Source organism: Zea mays, chromosome 7 (genome assembly GCF_902167145.1).
Source record: "Zea mays cultivar B73 chromosome 7, Zm-B73-REFERENCE-NAM-5.0, whole genome shotgun sequence".
Classification (NCBI taxonomy): domain Eukaryota; kingdom Viridiplantae; phylum Streptophyta; class Magnoliopsida; order Poales; family Poaceae; genus Zea; species Zea mays.
Genome location: NC_050102.1, coordinates 140,232,450 through 140,255,640, shown reverse-complemented (window position 1 = coordinate 140,255,640; position 23,191 = coordinate 140,232,450).

Here is a 23,191-nt window from a genome sequence, read left to right as displayed (position 1 = left end):
CAATTGGTTCAATCATGTATGCCATGATAAGTACACGCCCAGATGTTTCATACGCTATAAGTGCTACGAGTAGATACCAGGCTGATCCAGGTGAGGATCACTGGACAACGGTAAAAGGCATTCTTAAGTACTTAAGAAGGACTAAAGATATGTTCCTGGTATATGGGGGTAAGGAGGAGCTCGTTGTAACTGGTTACACCGATGCTAGCTTCCAAACTGACCCAGACGAGTTAAAATCGCAATCAGGTTTTGTGTTCACAATAAATGGTGGTGTTGTTAGTTGGAAGAGTTCCAAACAGGAGACTGTGACTGATTCTACAACAGAAGCCGAGTACAACAGGTGTTTGGATAAGAAAGTTCCTCATCGAGCTTGGTGTGTTTCCTAATGCATCTAGCCCATTGAACCTCTATTGTGACAACAATGGGGCTATTGCGCAAGCTAAGGAGCCAAGGAACCACCAGAAAAACAAACACGTACTGCGGAAGTTTCACCTCATACGGGAATTCATTAGGCGGGGTGAGATAAAGATATGCAAAATACATACGGATTTGAATGTTGCTGATCCTTTGACAAAACCTCTTCCACAACCTAAGCATGAGGCACACGTGAGATCTATGGGTATTAGATATCTTCTAGATTAACTCTAGTGCAAGTGGGAGACTGTTAGAAATATGCCCTAGAGATAATCATAGAGATGAGCATATTTCTTTGTATCCATGATATATATATTGCTTAATTGAATATCCATGGAAGGCACCTTGTATTGATTAGCAATTATGTGAATTGTTTGTGAGATTCTTTACTTATATGGTTATTCTAAATGATGTCCCTAGTCAGAGTCGATGACTAGCACATGTATTAGTTGATGACTACATTTCACAAGTCATGAACATGGAGATGTTAAACTAATAATGTGGGCGCATGTATGACATGAGGCTGGACCGACCCAACGTGAGATATTGTAATATAGTTCTCTTCTTGCAACATGAATACTGTATCCTTAGACCTGAGATTGTCGCATGTTCTCAAGATGTGAATTGACTTACTTAGGGACTATCAAACGCTATCCCGTAACTGGGTAGTTATAAAGGTAGTTTTGGGTTTGTCAGGAAGCATGCTGTGAGGCATGGTCAGTCAAGATGGAATTTGTCCCTCTCTTTGTGAGAGAGATATCTCTGGGCCTCTCGAGTGATTGGATCAAGAAATGCATGGCCGTGCTAGGGTTAAGAGTTAACCATTGAAAGGATTCCAATTCACAGTATCGAGAAAGAGAGGTCAGCTTAGAGCCAGACCAAATATCGTGAGACAAAGGGAACAACATGTACGTAATGTTGCAATGGTTCGTCTGATATGATCTTTACGTACACATAGGAGTTGACATGTCTTGCTAGAGGCCGCTGTCAATTATTGGGCCAAGTAAGAGTACTCGGGCTATGTCTATTTGTACGTGAACCTATAGGGTCACACACTTAAGGGGAAGGAAGCCTAATTCGGATTAGATCCGAAATTAGACTGGGCTTTAGGGTTAATGATGGGCCTCGACGTCAGAAGCCCACCATAACGCCTATATAATGAGGGGCGGGGGCGCGGTTAAGAGATAACCTAATTCGCCACCTGTAAACTAGCAGCCGCCGCTCACCTCTCGCCCTCGCCAAGCCGCCGTCGCGAACCTAGTAGTTCGGTACGCGGCGCTTCCTCCCTGTACGTGTGGATACCTCGGAGGTGCTGCATCTGGAGCACTTGGACGAACCGTGCGAGGACGTGAAGGACGCCGGCGACTGCACGGCACTGCTCGACGCGTTCGTCTACATCGAGACGTCTTCCGCTGCTCTGCGCGTCTAGTGGTAATTCCATGACCTATAACCGCAGTAGTTCTTGGTATTATGGGGTTGAAAATTTTGTTTTGCGCTAGTGTAGCCTCCCCATAATCCTACACAAGCCCTGTAGTGGTATGGCTGGCGGGATGGCCCTTGTCCTTGTGTCGTCTTTTGGCCAGGATGAGGTTTAATCCCAGTAGCATGTTCTCTTGATGGGGTAGAGAGTCGAGGCTAGTCTTGGAGCATGGGAATGTGCCCGAGCCCTAGCCTGTACATGGGCGCGGTTGTCGAGTTGGAGTAGTTGACAAAGTGCTTGGCATGGTCTTCTGCGAGATTCATGGGAGAGTAGGTGGCGTTTAATGTGCGTTTGATGGGGCAATTGGGCGAGGTCGAGCTCGGGCGAGGCAAAGATTTCTCTCGAGGTCAAGGCCTTGATCGGATGTTGCCTGTAGCCACGCTCAAAGTGGTTGAAATAGTGGTTGGAGTGGGGGAACAGTGCCCCATATCGCGCCCTGTGCATCGTCGTGGGCGATAAAGGTAGATTAGATGTAGTCGTGTCATCCTTTGTTAACTATGACACCCTCAGCGGAGAAGGTGAACATACCGACACATGTTCTGGAATTAGAGTGGTTGGCTGAGGCGGGTAGCTCCCGGAGCGTCGCTTGAGACGCCTTCGAGCGAATCAGAAATGCGCTTCTCACCCAAGGCAGCCTTGGGCGAATCAGAAATATGTTTCCCGTCTGAGGTTGGCCTCGAGCGAGTCGTGACTGTGCCTCTAGCTTAGGGTTGGCCTCGGGTGAGGCGTGACTTGGGTCTCCCGCTCGGGGTTGGCCTCGGGCGAGGCGTGACTTGGGTCCCTCGCTCGGGGTTGGCCTCGGGCGAGTTGTGACTTGGGTCCCTCATGTCTTGGTAAGGTTGGGAGCGTGTTTGCTTATGTACCCTTCTTACTCAAGCATATAGGGACTTTAGGGTTGTGATCTGGGTACCCCTAATTATGGTACCTGACAATATTGTTTTGGGAATGCTAAATCTAGAAAAGACTTGTATGCTAAAATCTTTACATGTCCTGTGAAAGATTTACCTATGAGATATTTGGGAGTACCAATTCATCATAAATCTTTGAGTGTTGCCTAGTGGTCTCAAACTAAGGAGAAGTTTGAGAAGAAACTAGGTGTGTGGCAAAGTAAATTCATGAGTTTAGGGGGAAGGTTGGTTCTGATTAACAACAATTTATCTAATATCCCCTTATATATGCTCTCTCTTTATCATGCGCATTCCTCTGTCCTAAAAAAGATGGATATTTTCAGGAAGAGGATGTTATGGAATGGTGGAAATAATACAAGAAAATATCATTTGGTCAACCGGAACACAGTTTGCTTTCCAAAAAAACAGGGTGGTCTGGGGATCCTAAACCTCAGATGCATAAACATGTCTTTTGACTAAATGGTTATCGAATCTTGAAAACTTTGATGGTCTTTGGCAAACCATTGTGAGGAAAAAATACTTAAAAAATAAAACCTTTATGCCTAACTGAGAAGAAGCAAGGAGACTCAATTTTGGAAAGGTATCCTAGAGACAAAAGACTTATACTTTAATTATATTAAAAAAGTGGTGGGGAATGGAATGTCCACTAGCTTCTGGAGTGATTCGTGGAATGGTGATACTCCTTTTTGTATCAGGTATAAAAGACTATTTGATTTACCTCTTAATAAAGAGATAAGAGTAAGCTCTGCCTTGAGCACTAACTTCAACTCCTTAACCCTCAAAAGAAGGTTATATGGAGATGGGGCAAGAGAATTTGAAGATATTAAAAAAGATTGTAATTGGTGTGTCTTCAGACAGAAGAGATAAATCGTCTTGGATTCTTGATAACAAAGGTTTCTCGGCCAGATCTTTATATAACAATTGCAGAAGTAATCTTTCCAAAATCCCTTATCTTTGCATCTTGAAAGCCAAGATACCTCAAAGAATCAAAGTTTTTTTGTGGCTTATCTTAAATAACAAAAAATTGTCACAAGAAAACCTAAAAAAAGAAATTGACAGGGGGAATCCTAACTGTGGTTGGTGTGATTGTTTTGAATCTACAAAGTGATAGTCGCCTAGAGGGGGGGTGAATAGGGCGAAACTGAAATTTACAAATATAAACACAACTACAAGCCGAGTTAGCGTTAGAAATATAAACGAGTCCGCGAGAGAGGGTGAAAAACAAATCGCAAGCAAATGAAGAGTGTGACACGCGGATTTGTTTTACCGAGGTTCGGTTCTTGCAAACCTACTCCCCGTTGAGGAGGCCACAAAGGCCGGGTCTCTTTCAACCCTTCCCTCTCTCAAACGATCCCTCGGATCGAGTGAGCTTTCTCTTCTCAATCACTTGGAACACAAAGTTCCCACAAGGACCACCACAAGTTTGGTGTCTCTTGCCTCAATTACAAGTGAGTTTGATCGAAATGAAAGAATTAAGAAGGAAGAAAGCAATCCAAGCGCAAGAGCTCGAAAGAACACAAGCAAATCTCTCTCTCTAATCACTAGGGCGTTGTGTGGAATTTGGAGAGGATTTGATCTCTTTGGTGTGTCTAGAATTGAATGCTAGAGCTCTTGTAAGTAGTTGGGAAGTGGAAAACTTGGATGCAATGAATGGTGGGGTGGTTGGGGTATTTATAGCCCCAACCACCAAACTTGACCGTTGGTGGAGGCTGTCTGTTCGATGGCGCACCGGACAGTCCGGTGCCCCAGCCACGTCACCAGTGCCATTGGAATCTGACCGTTGGAGTTCTGACTTCTGGGCCCGCCTCGATGTCCGGTGGCGCACCGGACATGAACTGTTCAGTGTCCGGTGCGCCGGTATGGGCGCGCCTGCCTTCTGCGCGCGCTGCGCGCGCATTTAATGCGTTGCAGGTAGCCGTTGGCGCGAAGTAGCCGTTGCTCCGAGGATGCACCGGACAGTCCGGTGCACACCGGACATGTCCGGTGAATTATAGCGGAGCAGCCTTCGTGAAATCCCGAGGCTGGCGAGTTCCAAGGCAGCGTCTTTGTTGGAGCACCAGACACTGTCCGGTGTACACCGGACAGTCCGGTGAATTATAGCGCGCCGGCTCTGGAAATTCCCGAAGGTGACGAGTTCAAGTTGGAGTCCTCTGGTGCACCGGACACTGTCCGGTGCGCCAGACTAGAGGAGCCTTCGGTTGCTCCTTTGCTCTTTTGTTGAACTCAATACTTGGTCTTTTTATTGGCTAAGTGTGAACCTTTTGCACCTGTATAACTTATACACTAGAACAAACTAGTTAGTCCAAAGATTTGTGTTGGGCAATTCAACCACCAAAATTATATAGGAACTAGGTGTAAGCCTAATTCCCTTTCAATCTCCCCCTTTTTGGTGATTGATGCCAACACAAACCAAAGCAAATATGGAAGTGCGTAATTGAACTAGTTTGCATAATATAAGTGCAAAGGTTGCTTGGAATTGAGCCAATATAAATACTTACAAGATATGCATGGATTGTTTCTTCATTTTTGACATTTTGGACCACGCTTGCACCACATGTTTTGTTTTTGCAAAATCTTTTGTAAATCTTTTCAAAGTTCTTTTGCAAATAGTCAAAGGTGAATGAATAAGAGTTTGCAAAGCATTTTCAAGATTTGAAATTTTCTCCCCCTGTTTCAAATGCTTTTCCTTTGACTAAACAAAACTCCCCCTAAATAAAATCCTCCTCTTAGCGTTCAAGAGGGTTTTAAGATATTGATTTTTGAAATACTACTTTCGCCCTCTTTTGAACACAAGAAGATACCAAATTGACAATTGAAAATTATATTTTAAAATTAGGTGGTGGTGCGGTCCTTTTGCTTTGGGCTAATACTTTCTCCCCCTTTGGCATGAATCGCCAAAAACGGAGTCAGTAGAGCCTTCAATACTTTCTCCCCCTTTGGTCATAACTAAATGAGTGAAGATTATACCAAAGATGGAGAGATGCTCGGAGTGACAGCGAAGGATGAGTTGTGGAGTGGAGTGGAAGCCTTTTGTCTTCGCCGAAGACTCCAATTCCCTTTCAATACACCTATGACTTGGTTTGAAATAGACTTGAAAACACATTAGTCATAGCATATGAAAGAGACATGATCAAAGGTATATTTATGAGCTATGTGTGCAAGTTAGCAAAAGAAATTGCTAGAATCAAGAATATTGAGCTCATGCCTAAGTTTGGTAAAAGATTGTTCATCAAGTGGCTTGGTAAAGATATCGGCTAAGTGATCTTTAGTATTAATGTATGCAATCTCGATATCTCCCTTTTGTTGGTGATCCCTAAGAAAATGATACCGAATGGCTATGTGTTTAGTGCGGCTATGCTCGACGGGATTGTCGGCCATTTTGATTGCACTCTCATTATCACATAGCAAAGGAACTTTGGTTAATTTGTAACCATAGTCCCACAGGGTTTGCCTCATCCAAAGCAATTGCGCGCAACAATGGCCTGCGGCAATGTACTCGGCTTCGGCGGTGGAAAGAGCGACCGAATTTTGCTTCTTTGAAGCCCAAGCCACCAAGGATCTTCCCAAGAACTGACAAGTCCCCGATGTGCTCTTTCTATTAATCTTACACCCCGCCCAATCGGCATCCGAATAACCAATCAAATCAAATGTGGATCCCCGAGGGTACCAAAGCCCAAACTTAGGAGTATAAGCCAAATATCTCAAGATTCGTTTTACGGCCGTAAGGTGGGATTCCTTAGGGTCGGATTGGAATCTTGCACACATGCAAACGGAAAGCATAATGTCCGGTCGAGATGCACATAAATAGAGTAATGAACCTATCATCGACCGGTATACCTTTTGATCAACGGATTTACCTCCCGTGTCGAGGTCGAGATGCCCATTAGTTCCCATGGGAGTCTTGATGGGCTTGGCATCCTTCATTCCAAACTTGGTTAGAATGTCTTGAGTATACTTTGTTTGGCTAATGAAGGTGCCTTCTTGGAGTTGTTTGACTTGGAATCCTAGAAAATACTTCAACTCCCCCATCATTGACATCTCGAATTTTTGTGTCATGATCCTACTAAATTCTTCACAAGTAGATTCGTTAGTAGACCCAAATATGATATCATCAACATAAATTTGGCATACAAACAAATCATTGTCAAGAGTTTTAGTGAATAAAGTAGGATCGGCCTTTCCGACTTTGAAGCCATTTGCAATAAGGAAATCTCTAAGGCATTCATACCATGCTGTTGGGGCTTGCTTGAGCCCATAAAGCGCCTTAGAGAGCCTATAGACATGGTTATGATACTCACTGTCTTCAAAGCCGGGAGGTTGCTCAACATAGACCTCTTCCTTGATTGGTCCATTGAGGAAAGCACTTTTCACGTCCATTTGATAGAGCTTAAAGCCATGGTAAGTAGCATAGGCCAATAATATGCGAATTGACTCAAGCCTAGCTACGGGTGCATAGGTTTCACCGAAATCCAAACCTTCGACTTGGGAGTATCCCTTGGCCACAAGTCGAGCTTTGTTCCTTATCACCACACCATGCTCATCTTGCTTGTTGCGGAAAACCCATTTGGTTCCTACAACATTTTGGTTAGGACGTGGAACTAAATGCCATACCTCATTCCTAGTGAAATTGTTGAGCTCCTCTTGCATTGCCACCACCCAATCCGAATCTTGTAGTGCTTCCTCTACCCTGTGTGGCTCAATAGAGGAAACAAAAGAGTAATGCTCACAAAAATGTGCAACACGAGATCTAGTAGTTACCCCCTTATGAATGTCGCCGAGGATGGTGTCGACGGGGTGATCTCGTTGGATTGCTTGGTGGACTCTTGGGTGTGGCGGCCTTGGTTCTTGTTCATCCTCCTTTTCTTGATCATTTGCATCTCCCCCTTGATCGTTGCCGTCATCTTGAGGTGGCTCATTTGCTTGATCTTCTTGATCTTGTCCTTCATCAAATTTAGCCTCATCCTCATTTTGAGTTGGTGGAGATGCTTGCGTGGAGGAGGATGGTTGATCTTGTGCATTTGGAGGCTCTTCGGATTCCTTAGGACACACATCCCCAATGGACATGTTCCTTAGCGTGATGCAAGGGGCCTCTTCATTACCTATCTCATTAAGATCAACTTGCTCTACTTGAGAGCCATTAGTCTCATCAAACACAACGTCACATGAGACTTCAACTAGTCCAGTGGACTTGTTAAAGACCCTATATGCCCTTGTGTTTGAGTCATAACCAAGTAAAAAGCCTTCTACAGTTTTTGGAGCAAATTTAGATTTTCTACCTCTTTTAACAAGAATGAAGCATTTGCTACCAAAGACTCTAAAATATGAAATGTTGGGCTTTTTACCGGTTAGGAGTTCATATGATGTCTTCTTGAGGATTCGGTGTAGATACAACCGGTTGATGGCGTAGCAAGCGGTGTTGACCGCCTCGGCCCAAAACCGATCCGATGTCTTGTACTCATCAAGCATGGTTCTTGCCATATCCAATAGAGTTCGATTCTTCCTCTCTACTACACCATTTTGTTGTGGGGTGTAGGGAGAAGAGAACTCATGCTTGATTCCCTCCTCCTCAAGAAAGCCTTCGATTTGAGAGTTCTTGAACTCCGTCCCGTTGTCGCTTCTTATTTTCTTGATCCTTAAGCCGAACTCATTTTGAGCTCGTCTCAAGAATCCCTTTAAGGTCTCTTGGGTTTGAGATTTTTCCTGCAAAAAGAATACCCAAGTGAAGCGAGAATAATCATCCATAATAACTAGACAGTACTTACTCCCGCCGATGCTTATGTAAGCAATCAGGCCGAATAGATCCATGTGTAGGAGCTCCAGTGGCCTGTCGGTCGTCATGATGTTCTTGTGTGGATGATGGGCTCCAACTTGCTTCCCTGCCTGGCATGCGCTACAAATCCTGTCTTTCTCAAAATGAACATTTGTTAATCCTAAAATGTGTTCTCCCTTTAGAAGCTTATGAAGATTCTTCATCCCAACATGGGCTAGTCGACGGTGCCAGAGCCAACCCATGTTAGTCTTAGCAATTAAGCAAGTGTCAAGTTCAGCTCTATCAAAATCTACCAGGTATAGCTGACCCTCTAACACTCCCTTAAATGCTATTGAATCATCACTTCTTCTAAAGACAGTGACACCTACATCAGTGAATAGACAGTTGTAGCCCATTTGACATAATTGGGAAACAGAAAGCAAGTTGTAATCTAATGAATCAACAAGAAAAACATTGGAAATGGAATGGTCGGGTGAAATAGCAATTTTACCCAAACCTTTGACCAAACCTTGATTTCCATCCCCGAATGTGATAGCTCGTTGGGGATCTTTGTTTTTCTCATATGAGGAGAACATATTCTTTTCCCCTGTCATGTGGTTTGTGCACCCGCTGTCGAGTATCCAACTTGAGCCCCCGGATGCATAAACCTACAAAACAATTTTAGTTCTTGACTTTAGGTACCCAAACGGTTTTGGGTCCTTTGGCATTAGAAACAAGAACTTTGGGTACCCAAACACAAGTCTTTGACCCCTTGTGTTTGCCCCCAATAAACTTGGCAACTACCTTGCCGGATTTGTTAGTCAAAACATAAGATGCATCAAAAGTCTTAAATGAAATATCATGATCATTTGATGCACTAGGAGTTCTCTTTTTAGGCAACTTGGCACGGGTTGGTTGCCTAGAACTAGATGTCTCACCCTTATACATAAAAGCATGCTTAGGGCCAGAGTGACACTTCCTAGAGTGAATTCTCCTAATTTTGTCCTCGGGATAACTGGCAGGGTATAAAATGTAACCCTCGTTATCCTGAGGCATGGGAGCCTTGCCCTTAACAAAGTTGGACAATCTTTTAGGAGGGGCACTAAGTTTGACATTGTCTCCCCTTTGGAAGCCAATGCCATCCTTGATGCCCGGGCGTCTCCCATTATAGAGCATACTTCTAGCAAATTTAAACTTTTCATTTTCTAAGTTATGCTCGGCAATTTTAGCATCTAATTTTGCTATATGATCATTTTGTTGTTTAATTAACATCATGTGATCATGAATAGCATCAACATCAATATCTCTACATCTAGTACAAATAGTGACATGCTCAATGGTAGATGTAGAGGGTTTGCAAGAATTAAGTTCAACAATCTTAGCACGTAGTAAATCATTCTTATCTCTAAGATCGGAAATTGTAACTTTGCAAACATCAAAATCTTTAGCCTTAGCAATCAAGTTTTCATTTTCTAATCTAAGGCTAGCAAGAGATACATTCAATTCTTCAATCTTAGCAAGTAAATCATCATTATTGTTTCTAAGATTGGGGATTGAAATATCACAAACATGAGAATCAACCTTAGCATTTAAACTAGCATTTTCATTTCTAAGGTTGGCAATAGTGTCATAGCAAGTGCTTAGCTCACTAGATAATTTTTGACATTTTTCTACTTCTAGTGCATAAGCATTTTTAACCTTAACATGTTTCTTGTTTTCCTTAATTAGGAAGTCCTCTTGTGAATCCAAAAGGTCATCCTTTTCATGAATAGCACTAATCAATTCATTTAATTTTTCTTTTTGTTCCATGTTGAGGGTGGCAAAAAGGGTACGCAAGTTATCCTCCTCATCACTAGCATTATCATCACTAGAAGATTCATATTTAGTGGAGGATTTAGATTTAACCTTCTTCCTTTTGCCGTCCTTTGCCATGAGGCACTTGTGGCCGACGTTGGGGAAGAGGAGTCCCTTGGTGACGGCGATGTTGGCGGCGTCTTCGTCGGAGGAGGACTCGGTGGAGCTCTCGTCTGAGTCCCACTCGCGGCACACGTGGGCATCGCCGCCCCTTTTCTTGTGGTACTTCTTCTTTTCTCTCCTCTTGCCCTTCTTGTCGTTATCCCTGTCACTGTCACTTGATAATGGACATTTAGCAATGAAGTGACCGGGCTTACCACACTTGTAACAAACCTTCTTGGAACGGGATTTGTAGTCCTTCCCCTTCCGTTGCTTGAGGATTTGGCGAAAGCTTTTGATGATTAAAGCCATCTCCTCATTGTCGAGCTTGGAGGCGTCAATATGGCGGAACTGCCCGAATTATTCCAACTTAAGTGCCTAGGCCCCGCCTTAGAGGCTAGACCACACTTAAATGGGAATAACCCGTCAATCCCTCGGATCTAGTCCGACACGGCCACTGACAGGATCAAGTACCACAATCTCACTCGAAGGTGAGTCACAGAGCAAATACAATAAAGCATAAAACCATACATGTCAGAGTATGAAATTATTACATCACCATCATCATCATCGGAGTTTTTGCAAAAGTAACCATCATTGTTCGAAGTGCAGCGGAAATAAACTAACGATAAATAAATAGAGAGATGGAGAAGCCTGTCACATCACTCCTCATGCTCCTCCTCAGCCGAGGCAGGGTCCCACTCGACAGTCCAACCCGGTGGCAAGGTGGACGGCCAAGTTATTCCAGCAACCATTTCCTCCAGAGAACCTGTAAAAAATTATGCCACAAGCAAGGCTGAGTATACTAATACTCAGCTAGACTTACCCGGTGTGAGGAGTCTACTCCTCTACCTCTAGACATGCAGCTGTTTGGCTGTGGGGTTTGGTTGCCAAAAGCACTAGCTGAGTTTCTAAATCAAATTTTTAACTTTGTCAAAATTAAGTGTGACTCTCTTAAGGCTAAAAGTGTACTATCTACTCATACATAGTAGCAAGCATTATTAGCAATCAACATCTTATATCAACTCATCATATTTCCACTTGTTACTCAATGTAGTACAATGGATCAAGCAGTCTCATTAGCTGCGAGAAGCAGACGATTCAAATCGAGTTTTTATCCTTGCAAGGTAAACCTAAACACACGACATGCAGGGGCACTCCGTCCCCACACACATCAACCGTCCCCATCGATTCCCTGTCAGCAGAGAGGGGCTCACCGCCTTGGCGTACAATGCCTCACTGACCCCGACTGGCCGTCGTGCAGTGACCGCGCTTGTACCCACCATAACCGGAATGGGAGACCTCGTCTCAGGTCGCGTGAGGAGGGCAATCTACTGCCAGGTTCAATCAGGTACTAGGCTTACCGATTTACCATATTTCTCGGCATGTGCTTAGTACGTTCAAACGCTTGACACAGGTATCCGCACGTTAATCCTTATTCCATTTTCCCATCTCGTAAACAACCAATCCCCATGGATTGTTGTCCGTCAACTAGTATCATGAAAGTGTGAAAGTGGGTACAATCAATTTCCTGATCTCGCGCGAGTGCTAGAAAAATCACTCGTCTTCTACCGAGATCCTAATTAAATAAAGCAACTACTCGACCTGTCATACTAGTATTCATCCCAAAAGGATTCCTGAGATCATGCAACTAGGGTTTCAAACAATTCCTACACCTAAGTGCACAATCAATCCTACAATCCTTAAGTGAAGTAAAATAGCATAAATAACAGGTTATGCATAAAACCGGGGCTTGCCTTCCAAAGCAGTGGCAGGCAGGTCCTCTGGTGCAGGCTCGGGTGCTGGATCTGGGGCTACCTCCTGAGCAGCTCCTTGCTCCGGCACGAGGATGTACTCTCCGTCAGCAAGGTTACAGTCTATCGAAATGCAATGAACATGTATGTCATGATTATGCAAGATTTAATAACATTTAGCTAAAAGAAACTAAGTCAAGCATTAACTTAGGGTTTCCTGGTTATGTGGGGCTTCTAGTGGTATATATATATACATAGATTTATTACCTTTTAAGCTTAGGTTTTCTTTTAGGATAACATAGTGGATTTGTATTGTCTTTATAGATTTCAGTGGACAAATTTATAAAGGTTTTAGGATGACATTAATTTCTATTATTCATTTTCCTTTCTTTAATTTCCATTTAGGGTTTCTAGTGTAGGTTTGAACTACGACAGTGTTTTAATAATTTCCAAAAATTCTGTAAAAATTACAGTGGGTTGTCATTTGCTATTCTAGCATGTTTTAAGAATTTGAGGCTTAAAGTACAAAGGCTAGGCTTGAAACAAAAATAACAATAGTTATGCAAAATGGGCCACTTTACACTACATCTCTTAGTTAGGGGTAGGTTCTGTCCTAGAGGTTATTTTTGCTCGCATCCCATAGCAATAATAGGCTTCTGTGCTAAAAATCACAGAAAACTAAGGGGTGGTTATTTAGTTATGATTTTCTTAAGTTTAATGTCAAAAAGGCACTTTCTACTACATTATTATTTGAAAAATGTCAAACAGCAGATTTCATATTTTTCCTAAATTCTCCTTAAAAAACATTAGTTATCCCAAGGGTGGGGTGTTTTTACCTTGGGGTTATTTTTGTAGAGTTTTTCTAAGTTTCACTTGTTTTATTAAAACAAAAGGGATCCTACTTATTTTATACTAAACCAGGGTATGATTTATTTTTCCAGTGAACTACCTTAAATAATTATCCTAACAAAAATAGAGATGCTCTCTCGTTCTTTGTTTAAATTACATTTTCTATTTTTCTTACCCTTAAGCATATTATGAAATATGGGGTAAAAGCTAACTTAATGGAGTGGACAGAGAGGTTTAGCATTTTTAATTGGGTCAGTAGGTAGATATAAACTTCTCCAAATTTTGCTAACCCTGGTCAAACAATATTCCTATTTTTCCTTCTAATATTAAGTTTTTAGCAGTTTTCTTATTTAATTTAAAACTTCAGAAAGAGATACAGAAACCATGGGTTTTATTATTTTTATCTGATAGTTCATAATTCCCAGAGTCTAGCAAAATTGGTTTGAACATTTTTGGATGATTATTCTTCAAGTTATGCATTTACTTAGTTATCTGCCATATCAAAAGAAAAATAAATTTGAAAATGGAAAAGAAAACAGGTTTACGCTGAGGCCCCTGGGGTTTATCTCTTTCTTTTCTCACAAAACAGTCCTCGGTCCACTATTGGCATGGGTCACTGACATTGCACAAAACCCCCTGGACCTAACCGAAATCTAACTCGCGCTCCCTGACTGACTTAAACAGTACCCGCGGCATAGATTACGGCGGTGGGGCTTACCGGCGGCAGTAGAGCTCCGGCGGGGTGGTCAGTGACATCCGGGAGGTCGCGACGGTCACGTCGGTGTGCGGGTCGGCGTCGGAGGTGGTCGGAGCTACCCTGGCCACGAGCACAGGCGGCGGGGGTCGTCGGCGGCTCCTGCTCCGGCCAAACCACAGCGGTATAGTTCAATTAAAGTGCACGAGGAGCTCCACGGGGTGATGTAGAGGCCATGCGCGCAACGAATTGGAAATCGGTGTAGAGGCTTACCCGGTCCACGTGCGCCGGCGGGTTCTTGAACTCCGGTGAGCACGATTGAGCTATTCCGGTGACGCGGGTCCCCGGGTCAAGCTTGAGCAAGTCTCACGGCCTCACCAGAAAGCTATCTGAGGGCTTGGATCAAACGGAGGAGGACGGGAAAGGGGCTGGCCACGGTGGTTGCTCTCGGGCGGCACTGGCGGGTCGCGGGGAGGTCGCCGGAGCTAATGGCTGGCTCGGGTAAGTCAGGCGAGGTACGGAGGAGGCAACAGGGAAGGCAGCCGAGCACTGGGGCGGGCTTTATAGCCGTGGCGCGGGCGTGGTCACGGGCGGCCGCGGGCGCGCGGGGGTTCGCGCACGGGCGTGCTCTGAGCGCGCCCCCGGATGTCAGCTCGCGTCGAACACGTGGAAGCTTGCTTCTGCCATGGTTCAACGGCGGATTAGAGCACCATAGCGTGTGTATCTTGGCAAAGTCACTGTGTACGGTCGCTTCTCTGCTCCATATCCTACCTTTTTGCTGTGAGTTCCAAGTCGAGATATGGTCGGGGTAGGGAGATAGAGAGGGAAGAAGTTTGCTGTGTCAGCTAGGTCCGAACCGAGACAAAAGTGGTGTCAAGTCGTGTCTAGCGCCCTAGGGTAGGTGTCATCTCTTTCCAGGGTGTTCTAGGGTTAATTTGGCGCCACTTTGCCAATTGGGTCGAAGGGTTTTGAAAATTGGATTAAGGTGAACATGTGGAATCTTTGTGCAAGGGTTAGTTTTTGTACTTAGGCAAAAACTGAATTCTCCCTTGTGCTGAACCTTAGGTGAACTTTTTAGGACTTTTCTGAAAACTTTTTGGGGGTACTTCCTTACTATTAATTGTAGGTTGTTAAGTATATTACAACTTTTATATTTGGCCCAAACCATGATCATAAGGTTTACATGATCTTTTGATCATAGCTTCAATTAGGGTTCCTATTGCCCATGAGGGGGGTTTGCTTTTAGGGTTTTGGGAAAACCCCACTCAGATGTGCATGACAAACTAGGGCATGATATCCAAGATAGTTTGCCCTTGATTAGGACCTTGAATTCAAGTTTGAGGTACTTTGCCCATACAAATCTTCATGTAATAACGGGTTAAAAGGGGTAACCCTGGGGTGGACACCCTGAGTAACACCTGGGGTGTTACAGCCCTCCCCCCTTAAAGGAATCTTGTCCCGAGATTTCAGGTAGAGTCCCTTGGAGGGGTGCTTGAAGGTGTGTTGGTGTTGTTTTCCCTTTATACTTAAGTTTCTCTTATTAACTGCTCTTCGAATGTCATCCTCTTTGCAACTTCAGAAGGAAGCCCTTCTTAAGTTAAATCCAAAACTTAGACTATCCTTGTTATCTAAGTTTTTCTTATAATTGAATTCAAAGGGCAGGTGGGGGTGGGGTTTTGGGGTTACATACCGACTCCTTTGGGCAGAAAGTCGGGGAAGCGAGAGCGCAGGAAATCCTCAGTCTCCCATGTAGCTTCTTCTGCTGAATGGTGACTCCACTGAACCTTGTACATTCTGGCCGACCTTGCCCGAGTTGATCTCTCCTTTTGATCTAATACCTCGACGGGGTACTCTTGGTAGGACAAGTCTGGTTCTATCTCAATGTCTGGTTCCGGTAGCACTTCAGTGGGTAGACGAACACATTTCCGCAGCTGAGATACATGGAACACATTATGAACTGCTGACATGTGAGGTGGTAATTCCAATTGGTAGGCTACGGGTCCATAGCTTGCCTTGATCTTATAGGGTCCAATGTAGCGAGGAGCTAACTTGCCCTTGATCCCGAATCTCTAGACACCCTTGGTGGGTGATACCTTAAGATAGACATGATCTCCCACCTCAAACTGTAGAGGCTTCCGCCTCTTATCATGATAGCTCCTTTGCCTGGCCTGAGCAGCTTCCAAGTTCTTGGTAATAACCCTGACTTTTGCCTCTGCCTCGAGTACTAAATCTGGCCCAAAAATTTCCCTTTCTCCTGCCTGAGACCAATTTAGTGGGGTCCTACACCTTCTCCCATATAAGGCTTCAAAAGGTGACATCCTCAGACTGGATTGATAGCTGTTATTGTAAGAAAACTCTGCCAAAGACAGACACTTGTCCCAGTCCTTTCCATAGTGTAGTGCACATGCCCGCAGCATGTCTTCCAAAATCTGGTTCACCCTTTCTGTCTGGCCATCAGTTTGTGGGTGATATGCTGAGCTTCGGATTACTTGGGTCCCAAGTGATTCTTGCAGTTTCTCCCAAAAGCGTGCCACAAACAGTGCTCCTCTTTCAGATATAATGGTCTTTAGAATACCATGCAATCTTACTATCTGATCAACATAAATTTCAGCGTACTTCTCTGTCTTGTGGGTGGTGTGCACTGGCAAGAAATGAGCAGTCTTGGTCAATCTGTCCACGATAACCCAAATAGAATCATGGTGTCTGGAGGTATTGGGTAATCCCACTATGAAGTCCATACAAATGTCCTCCCATTTCCAAGATGGTATGGGAAGGGGTTGCAAAGGACCTGCTGCCTTCAAGTGACTAGCCTTTATCCTCTGGCAAGTGTCACACTCGGATACGTACTTGGCAATTTCCCTTTTCATTCTAGTCCACCAATATAGAGATCTGAGATCATGGTACATCTTGTTGCTGCCAGGGTGCATAGAAAATTTGGAGAGGTGAGCTTCATCCAATATCTTCTTTCTGAGCTCAGGGTTCTTGGGAACAACCAATCGATCTCCAAACCATAGAATTCCCTTGCTGTCCTGTCGGAAACACTTGTATTTTTCTGCCTTTTGCTTGATCATAACCTTGATAACCTGAACACCCTTATCCTCAACCTGTGCTCTGACTATCTGTTCTTGCAATGTGGGCTCCACCGAGATATAGCTTGGGTCACCCGAAGAAACAACTTCCAGGTTCAATCTGCACAACTCATCACACAGGGTGGTAACTCCCACATCCATGCTCATACAATTGCACTGGGCCTTTCTGCTCAAAGCATCTGCCACAACATTGGCCTTACCAGGGTGGTAATGCACCTCCAAATCATAGTCCTTGATTAACTCCAACCATCTCCTTTGCCTCATGTTCAGATCTGCCTGAGTGAAGATGTACTTGAGACTCTTGTGATCAGTGTAGATGTTACAGTGAGCTCCCATCAAGTAGTGTCTCCATATCTTAAGAGCATGAACTACAGCTGCCAATTCCAGGTCATGTGTAGGGTAGTTCTGCTCATGGGGCCTGAGTGCTCGGGAAGCATAAGCAATGACCCTGTTCTCTTGCATCAAGACACATCCCAATCCGGTACCAGAAGCATCACAATAAACTTCAAATGGCTTGGTGTTGTCAGGTTGAGCCAACACTGGGGCTGTTGTCAAATGCTGCCTCAAGGTATGAAAGGCATCTTCGCACTTTTGGCTCCACTCAAATTTGACTCCCTTCTTCAACAATTCAGTCATTGGTTTGGCAATTCTGGAGAAATCCGGAATAAATCGTCGATAATACCTTACCAATCCCAGAAAACTCCGAATCTGCCTCACTGTAGTCGGGGGTTTCCAATCCATCACTTCTTGTACCTTCTCAGGATCAACTGATATCCCATCCTGAGAAATTGTGTGACCCAAGAATTTAATCTCCTTCAGCCAGAACTCACATTTAGACAACTTAGCATAAAGATGATGATCGCGCAGTCGTTGAAGCACGATGTGCAGGTGCTCAATATGCTCATCTTCATTCTTGGAATAGACCAGAATATCGTCGATGAAAACGACCACGAACTTATCCAATTCTGGCATAAACACTGAGTTCATCAGGTACATAAAATAAGCCGGGGCATTGGTCAGCCCGAAAGACATCACCAAAAACTCATACAGCCCATATCTGGTAGAGAAAGCCGTCTTGGGAATGTCACTGGCACGGATCTTGATCTGATGGTAACCTGAGCGAAGGTCTATCTTGGAGAATACCTTGGCTCCTACCAACTGATCGAACAGAACATCAATGCGGGGCAGTGGGTATTTGTTCTTGATAGTCACCGCATTGAGAGGGCGGTAGTCAACACACATCCTCAAACTCTCATCCTTTTTCTTCACAAATAATGTTGGGCATCCCCATGGTGAAGTGCTTGGACGAATAAACCCCTTGTCCAACAATTCTTGCAATTGCTTCTTCAATTCTGCCAATTCCGCGGGAGGCATCCTATACGGTCTCTTGGAGATAGGAGTAGTCCCAGGTTGCAACTCAATTGCGAACTCAATGTCTCGGTCAGGTGGCATCCCTGGTAATTCTTCCGGAAACACATCCGGGTAGTCACAGACCACTGGGATCTTTTTCACTGGGGACTCTAATATAACAAAGGCACACGATCGGGTACAACCCTGGTTGGGTAAATACAAAACAGTCTCGCCATAAGCAGGGGAATGGATTTCAATGGCTCTGGCTGCAATGTCCAATACTGCCTGATGCCTGGTCAACCAGTCAGCTCCCAAAATAATATCCACGCTATCCAATCCTAAGATGAGAAGGGTGGTTCTAATCACCAGACTACCAAATTTTATAGGCACTTGCCTGTTGATTTGATAAGTGGCAACTCTGCCTCCTGGTGTTGAAATTGTAATGCCCCCATCGGAATAGTGAAAGGGCAACTGGCATTTGGCACTAAACTTGGCACTGATAAAACTATGTGAAGCACCGGAATCAAAAAGAACAATAGCGAGAAAATTTAAAACTGTAAAGATACCAGTCATGACGGGTGCTCCCTCTAGAATATCAGCCATGGTGGTGAAATTCAGCCTGCCCTGCCTCACTTGCACCTTCTGTCTCTTGCCTTGGTTCTGATTGACATTTTGCCCCTGCCTCTGCTGGTTCCTGGGGCAATTCTTGGCATAGTGCCCGGTGTTGCCACATGTAAAGCACCTATTGTCATTTGCCTGGCGGTACTGCTGCTGCTGATTGTTCCTCTGAGCTGGAAACTGGGCGCGGTTGGGCGCCTGCTGCTGCTGCTGCTGAGGTCGGATCACTCATCGCCCTTGCTGCTGCTGGGGTCCCCTGCCCTGGGTGTCGGACACAATCCTGAAGCGCTGTGGCTGAGCTGAGGGTCCCGCCACAGGGGTCTTCCTCTTCTTCTCTGCCTGTCTAGCTGTAATGCAGTCCTCTTGGGAGATAGCCATGTTGACCAACTCATTGTAACTGTTGGCCCTGACGGTGTTGAGACGATCACGGAGCTTAGTGCTGAGCCCCCTCCTGAACCTATCCCTCTTCTTCTCATCTGTATCTGCATGATATCCCGCATACTAGCACAAATCATTAAAAGCCTGGGCATACTGCAACACTGTCCTGTTGCCCTGAGTGAGTGCCAAAAACTCGTTGAGCTTCCTGTCCATGATCCCGGCTGGTATATGGTGTCCTCTAAAAGCTGCCTTGAACTCCCTCCACTCCACCTCTCGGTCCTCTGGCTGCATAGCAAGAAAATGATCCCACCAAGTCCTTGCAGGTCCGCGAAGCTGCTGGGTGGCGAACCTGACTTTGGTGACCTCTGAACAAGCTCCATGGAGCAGTGGGAATTTGGATTCCACCACTCGCAGCCACACATCTGCGTCAAGTGGGTCCTCCGCCCTTGTGAACAATGGAGGCTGGGTGCTAAGGAATTCCTGGTATGTAGCCGCCGCGGGGTGACGCTGATGGTCTCCACCACCATAATGCTGAGGTGGTGGCTGACGTTGAGCCAGCTGCCTCAGGATCTCATTCTGCTGAGCCATGAGCTCCTGCAGAGTGGGAGGTGGTGGCGGCGGTGGAGGAACGCGCTCGTTCTGGCCACGACGCTGCCTCCCGGCCATCTGAAAAACCACATACATACTTAACACCACAGTTCCAAGTTCAAGATTTTATCACGTAGAAAAAGTTAAAACAACATGATAGACTCCGACTTCAACAAAAGGATTTTTAAAAGACAGTAATTCTTTCTTCCAAATTTAGACTGATGACAGCATCCATCAACAAGCTTCCAAGAGAGTTTAGCACGATTACATCAAATTGCTCCAAAATGACTCAACTCTATCTAGCCTAGTACCCTAAGGGTGCAAAAGCTAAGCTAGCTGCGAGGAGTCTGACTATCCAACTTCTAAGCCTATCCTGAACTCCTAGTGAGCGAACGAAGCAACACTCGACTCGGGGGAAGGTGGTCTTCCCGAGCCAGCAGTGTCCACACTGGAGGCAGGCTCATCTCCTCCCTCGATGTCGACATCCTCGTTGGCCTCCTGGTCCTAGATCTCCTGGTGATGCATGTCCAGGTGCTCGTTGGCCTCAGCGAGCTGCTGCTGAGTGTTAAGGAGCTGATCCTCTAGAACCTCGATGGTGTTCTCCCTGGTGCCCACCAGCTCCTCCAACTCCTGAATATCAGTGGATAGCTGCTCCACCTGCAAGTCCTTCTCCACCATTTCTTGAGACAAGTCAACCACGAGTTCCTCTCTGTTATCCAACGTAATCTTTGTTGCCTCCAGCAGTGCCATCAGATGGGACATTGCCTCACCGCGCATCACCTGTAGACGGTACAGAGCATTCATGCACCGTACTATCAAGTGCGCAGTCTGCCCTGGGTAGATGGCCCAGATGTCCTTGGCATGCTCCACCCGATCCTTCCACATTGGGTCGTCCTCCCTCTCAGCGGGGAACAAGCCAATGGGGTGGGTAGCCAGCTCCAAGGGATGGAATCCGCAGAAAGTAGTCAAACCATGCAGAGCGATCGCCTCGATCGTGTCCTCTGCTCGGTATCCGAAAGACTCGGAGTCCAAAGAGCGCCAGCCTGGCTGCAGGGGATGAGGTTCCAAGGTCATCCTCACTCTACAGCGAGGCACCCGGTGCTTCTCGAACTGCTGCACCGCGTACTGAGGGGTGTCGTGTATCCGGCCCCCTGAAGTACCTCCCACAGAATGCGGGGAAAGCCCTCTCGTGCAAGTCCATCAGTGTGGGTCAGTGCATTTCCGTCATCGGAGGATCCGTGGGAAGTCATCTGTGTACGGTTAAGCGTAAGTAAAAGAAAAAGAATTATAAAAAGAACAAGGAAAAATAAAACTCAGCCCTTCTCTAGTTAAATGAAAAAGGCACTGGGGACCTAGTTGGTTGTTATCTCGTTTTTAAGTCCTTTACTCAGTTATCCATTTGCTTAATTATGAATGCATGCATGCTCGTCCTGAACGACCTCACAACAAGATAAAAGGAATAGAGAAAAACTCCCATCCTGTAAAAGTGGCCTGTAGGGCTAGTTACTTAGCCACCTAGCTACCCTTCTATTACCCTAAGGCTTCACGTCCTAGGTCTATCCTGCTCGTCCTACTATCTATCCAACCTCGTTTCTATCAAGTTTTACTTGGAAAATCGATGGTATTTACATTTTATTGATTCCTCTATGGTGGTACAAGCTCCGATACCAGCTGTGGCGGAACTGCCCGAATTATTCCAACTTAAGTGCCTAGGCCCCGCCTTAGAGGCTAGACCACACTTAAATGGGAATAACCCGTCAATCCCTCGGATCTAGTCCGACACGGCCACTGACAGGATCAAGTACCACAATCTCACTCGAAGGTGAGTCACAGAGCAAATACAATGTAACGCCCTGAATTTGGGGGTAGAATTTTTTCTTCTTTTCTCTCACCAAATTCGGGCGTTACTCTCTTTTCTCTTTCCCCGTTTGCTCCTTCCCAATTTCAAACCAGTTTAGCAGCAGGTGTCCGTGTCATGTATAAACCAAAACCTAAGTGTCATGGGTGTTGCATCATGCCGAAGCACATTTCTTTGTCTGATGTTGAGTGTTCGTCTCGTTCCGTTCCGGATTTTGATTCGCGTTTTAAGTTCGTTTAGTGGTCCGCGCTCGTCGTGGGTTTTCGATCCGCGAAGTGGCTCGGCCCAGCCCAACTTAGCCCAGCCCAGCTCAGCCGGCCCGGCCCGCCCCGGCCTGCGCGCCCCTGGCGCCCAACCCCCCCTGCGCCCCCCATCCTCTCTCTCTCCCTCATTTGGATCTCCCGTGCAACAACTTCCCTCTCCCTCTCCCACCTCTCTCTCCCCGTAGTGCCCTAGGGTTTGGAGACGGCGATCACCGGATTTTGGACCCCGAGGTGAGCTCCCCTCCCCTCCCCTTCTCTTCTCTCTCTCCCTCTCCCTCCTCTTCTTCCCCACGCGCGCGCCCTCCCTCTCCCCTGCCCGCGCCCGACCCCATCCCCGCCCCTGCCCGGCGTGGCGGCGCCCCTGCCCGCCCCTCCCCGCGGCGGCGCCCCCGCTCGGCTCGCCCGCTCGGCCCTCCTCGGCTCCCCGGCGGCGCTCGGCCCCGCTCGGCCCTCCCCGGCGGCGCTCGGCCGCCTGCCCCTGCCCGCCCCCGGCTCGCCCGCCCGGCCTCCCTCCCGCGGCGGCGCTCGGCTCCCCGTCCCCGGCCTTCCCCCCCGCTCGACCCCTCCCCGGCGCGGCGGCGCCCGCCCCCTGCCCCTCCCCGCGGCGGCGATCCCGCCCGCCCCCTGCCCGGCCCCGCGTGGCGGCGCCCGCCCTCCCCTGGCCCGCGGCGGCGCTCGCCCGCCCCTGCTCGTCCGCGGCGGCGCCCGCTCGCCCCTGCCCGCCCGGCGGCGCTCCCCGCCCCTCCCCCGCGCGCGGTGGCGATCCCGCCACCCAGCTCGGCCGCCATGGCCGGCTCGGCCGCCCCCGCACCCTGCCCCGTGCCCGCCCGGCCTCGGCCGCCCCTGGCCGGTTCAACCGCCCCCCTGGCCGGTTCAACCGCCCTGGCCCCAGCTCGCCCGCCCGTTCCCCCGTCCCGGCCTCGCCCGACCGTATCTTCGCTCGCCCGCGCTCGCGGTGATTATTCGTTAATTAGCGTGTTGCGTCGCGCGCTTCGCCGCGCGACGGTTTGTCTAAATTCAGATTCTATCTTGTGTTGCGTCGTGCGCTTCGTCGCGCGACGATCCATTTTTGTTTCAGGTTGTTTAAGGTGTAACGTCGCGTGTGTATTCACGTGACGTTCCACTTTGGACTCAGTTTAGTCGACGTATGCCGTCGTGCGCTTCGTCGCGCGACGTTTAACGTCTCCTCGTATCTAAAGCGAAGTGTCTCGTTGCGTGCTCGGTCGCGCGACGAGTCGTTAACTTT